This window comes from Prunus mume, linkage group LG7 (assembly GCF_029339155.1).
Source record: "Prunus mume cultivar Tortuosa linkage group LG7, ASM2933915v1, whole genome shotgun sequence".
Lineage (NCBI taxonomy): Eukaryota > Viridiplantae > Streptophyta > Magnoliopsida > Rosales > Rosaceae > Prunus > Prunus mume.
Window position 1 is genome coordinate 1,624,453 of NC_142704.1, and position 4,766 is coordinate 1,629,218.

At 36.0% G+C, this 4,766-nt stretch overlaps 1 pseudogene; it reads right to left on the reverse strand.

Moving 5' to 3' along the window:
* Positions 1 to 329: 329 nt before the first annotated feature.
* LOC103337485 (protein LURP-one-related 3 pseudogene) lies at positions 330 to 1,281 on the reverse strand (annotated as a pseudogene).
* Positions 1,282 to 4,766: the final 3,485 nt, after the last annotated feature.

The following is a 4,766-nucleotide window of genomic DNA, read 5'->3' on the forward strand; positions in this document are numbered from 1 at the left end:
CAAGAAAAAAAAATCATGATACACATGGAATTCATTGAAAAAAGACCCAAAAAAAAGGTGAGAGAGAGAGAGAGAGAGAGAGAGAGAGAGAGAGAGAGGACTAAAAGACTAGGCTACGGCTAAGCTCCTAATCAACATAGAGTCCAAATCCTTATCTGATTAGAGGACCACATTAAGTGGTTCAAGACATTCTAACGTCTTACACGAGAGAGAGAGAGAGAGAGAGAGGAGCTCTGTCAGGATATTAGTTTAATCCCAGGCTTAAAGCATTGTTGGGTTAATTGTGTTAATACATGAAATATTAGCTTGCTGTATAGGAAAATGGAAAATGTACAATATTAGGCTGAATTAATCTGCTAAATCCCACAAAATCTCAATTAAAATGTACAATAATATCAGGAAAAATTCCAACGAAAGGAAACAAGAGAGGAAAAAACCCCATGAGGAACAACATTGCCAACAACAAAATCGGTCGTATTCACATAGACCAAAAACGAAAAAAAGAAAAAGAAATCAGAGTTACTAGCTCTAAAGAGGTAAGCTCATAATTGATGTCTAATTAATCCATAAACAGTGACAAGGGCCATGATAAGGGAGTGATCTACATGAGCCTCTACCACCAAACTCAGCACATCATCTCCCAATACAACTCCTGAAATTGACTGCTTTCTCTTTGCCTCTGCTACAAATCCTTCATTGCTGTCTGTAATTCTAAATGCTGATGATTTCCCCCCCAAGGCTTCTAACTTGTAGCTGCAACTGGTCTCAGATCCCATGCTTACTTTATAAGAACACTCATTATTTCCAAGAATTGCTCTACAACTTTTCCTCACTCGAAACATTGGCCTATTGGCACCAACAATAGTGTTGCTTTTGTAGCCCTCCCAGCTTAGAAAACCACACATTTTCTTCTCACAAACAGTGAAGAGAAGCTTGCCCCGGAGATCCATGAGATAAACTTCGTTGCTGTGCTTGTTGTCGTAGTTATCGATTCGATAAACGATCTCTCCCCTTTCATCAAACGCAGTGCATCCGTTTCCTTGCATCACAAGCGATTTCATCCATATGGTGAATGTTTCTCTCTTTGAAGTCATGTACTTGTTAGAACACGATGAAGTACTAGCAGTAGAGCTAGAAGGAGCTTCATGGCTACTATTGAGTATTATGAGAGGATAAATCTTAGCCATTTGAGAGCTGAGAGATGAACCAAAATTTTGGTTTGCGTGAGACTTTTTCAATATGAAGTTACTATTTTATACTCCACTCAAAATTGGGGAAAAAACCATTGAAAGATATTGGTATATAACAATCGTTTGGTCATGACGCATCCAAAGAGACCTCCACGTTTTAACCTATGTGCATGTCATATGTGGTATGGGGATATATTCATAGCCACACGTTTTATTTTTCTTTTTATCAAATAAGTTTATATTGGTGTTTATCTTCGACATGTTTTTTTTGGTTGCTACACATGGCTAGCTAACGGGGACTTATTGTATATTGTATGTTAGTCTATCGACTTGTCAGTAAGTTATTTATTTATTTATTATTATTTGTTTTTAATTTATTTTCATTTTAATAAAATATTGTTTTATGTATTTGCATTTATATCGAAAATTAATTATGGTTTCTATAATTTTTTGTTCATATCCGTATCCCTATTATGATTTGATGATAATTTAATTAACATAGGGAAAGTGTCACACGTCCTCTGCTGTGGGTGGCTATATGTATATCTGTAAGGAATCTTGTGCACAAGGGATGACAAGTGTTTATTTTAACTCTCATTCCTTCATCTTCCCTTACTTCTTGACCGGCTTAACCCCACGGACTCAAAATGCTTTCATAATTACATATATAGCTAACAGGTCTAATACAATGGTATGCATGAGTGAGAGTTATTCAGAAAAGATAAGGAAAGAGAATAACTTGTGTCTTTATATTATTTGTTTTTTGAGAAAGTATTTATCCTTATTCTATTTACTTGTGTCTTTACCGCACTACGAAGTTGATAATGATATTATACATTAAGTAAACAATTGTACAATATATATAAGTTCATCAATGTCTTGGGAGGGCTTTTCTTTTGTTGTTATCCAATCAATTTATCCTAAATATATGGAAGAAGTTGATGCCATGAACAACAAGATATTGTTTGTTTTTAGTTATCAACTTATCGTCATCCTCTTATGTTGACTTCAATCTGATCCAAAAATATAATGGCATGTGCAAATATTCTCGTGGAAGAATATCCACTTTAAGATCTTTCGCTCTTTGAACTCTTTCTTTCTCTTACTCGATTCATGTAAAATCAAATTGGAGTAAAAGATCACACACTACTTATATATTAAACCAAAGGCCAAAGGCTCCGATGCCTAAGTTAGTTCGATTGTATCTAGGAAAAATAGCTAAAAAAAGGTACTGAGCATTCTCTATGGGGAGAACCGAATGACCGGAGCCATGTATGAAAATATGGAGAGATGAGAGAGGTGTGGCCGACGGCAGTGATGGTGCCGTTGACTTGAAGAGAGAGAGTGGAGTTTCTCGGGTATTTTTGCTAGGTTTAGGATTACTTTGTGTGTTGAATGTAGCCATGTATTTATAGGGCTCAAGGCATCTAGGGTTTTTCAAAGAATGTAACCAGGTAGACGACACTAAATTCGCAAAATCCTAAGTCCACGCCCAAGTTTTCTCCCCAAGAGACAGAGTCAATTTTTATTTTAAAACCAAAAAGAAAGAAAAGGTGAGGATGAAGCCCTTCTATTTTTTGAGAAAGCATTTATCCTTATTCTATTTAGTTGTGTCTTTACTGCACTACGAAGTTGATAATGATATTATACATTAAGTAAACAATTGTACAATATATATAAGTTCATCAATGTCCTGGGAGGGCTTTTCTTTTGTTGTTATCCAATCAATTTATCCTAAATATATGGAAGAAGTTGATGCCATGAACAATAAGATATTGTTTGTTTTTAGTTATCAACTTATCGTCATCCTCTTATGTTGACTTCAATCTGATCCAAAAATATAATGGCATGAGGGTCATTGTTTGTGCAAATATTCTTGTGGAAGAATATCCACTTTAAGATCTTTCGCCTTTTGAACTTCTTCATCTCTCTTACTCGATTCCTGTAAAATCAAATTGGAGTAAAAGATCACACACTTATAATTAAACCAAAGGCCAAAGGCTCCGATGCCTAAGTTAGTTCGATTGTATCTAGGAGAAACAATAGCTAAAAAAAGGTACTGAGCATTCTCTATGGGGAGAACCAGATGACCGGAGCTGTGTATGAAAATATGGAGAGATGAGAGAGGTGTGGCCGACGGCAGTGATGGTGCAGTTGACTTGAAGAGAGAGACTGGAGTTTCTCGGGTATTTTTGCTAGGTTTAGGATTACCTTGTGTGTTGAATGTAGCCATGTATTTATAGGGCTTTAGGCATCTAGGGTTTTTCAAAGAATGTAGCCATGTAGACGACACTAAATTTGCAGAATCACAAGTCCACGCCCAAGTTTTCTCCCCAAGAGACAAAGTTGATTTTTATTTTAAAACCAAAAAGAAAGAAAAGGTGAGGATGAAGCCCTTCTCTAGAACATAATGAAATGGAAGAGAGCACATAGAGTATAGAAGGAGAGAGGCAATATGGAGACAGAGGGGAATTGGAGTATAGAAGGCAGAGGGGAGAGAGGGGAGAGGGAATGGGGAGACAAAGGGAATGGGAAGAGAGATGGCGCTGCAGGTTTTTTTTAAATTTATTATTTATTATTTGTTTTTAATTTATTTTCATTTTAATAAAATATTGTTTTATGTATTTGCATGTATATCGAAAATTAATTATGGTTTCTATAATTTTGTTCATATCCGTATCCTTATTATGGTTTGATGATAATTTAATTAATGTAAGGAAAGTGTCACGCGTCCTCTGTTGTGGGTGGCTATATCTGCTAAGGAATCTTGTGCATATAAGGGAGGACAAAGTTCAAATTTTCATGATATGGCTTGACATATCCTAATTCTAACTCATTCCTCCATTTTCCCTCATATCTTGACCGGCTTAACCCTACGGACTGAAATATGCTTTAATAGTTACATATATGTAAACAATTGTACAATATAAGTTCATGTGGAAGATAAAGAGGAACTTTCATCAATGTCTTGGGAGGGCTTTTCTTTTGTTTGTTATCACAATCAATTTATCCTAAATATATGGAAGAAGTTCATGCCATGAACAACAAGTAACACACTTATTGTTTGTTTTTAGTTATCGTCATCCTCTTATGTTGACTTCATTCTGATCCAAAAATATAATGGCATGAGGGTCACTATTTGTGCAAATATTCTCATAGGAGAATATCCGCTTGAAGATCCTTTGCTTTTTGAACTTCTTTCTCTCTCTTTCTCGATTCTTGTAAAATCAAACTGGAGTAAAAACCACACACTCATAATAAAACCAAAGGCCAAAGGCCTTCCGATACTTAAATTAGTTCAATTGTACATATCTAGGAGAAACAATAGCTAAAAAAGGATACAGAGTATTCTCTATGGGGAGAACGGGTGGCTGGAGCCATGTATGAAAATATGGAGAGATGAGAGAGGTGCGGCTGGAGACAGTGATGGTTTCTCGGGTATTTTTGCTAGGTTTTGGATTACCTTGTGTATTGAATGTAGCCATGTATTTATAAGGCTCTAGGCATCTAGGGTTTTGCAAAGAATATCTTCTTATTTGGAAGGAGAGAGGGAATGGGGAGACAGAGGGGAATTGG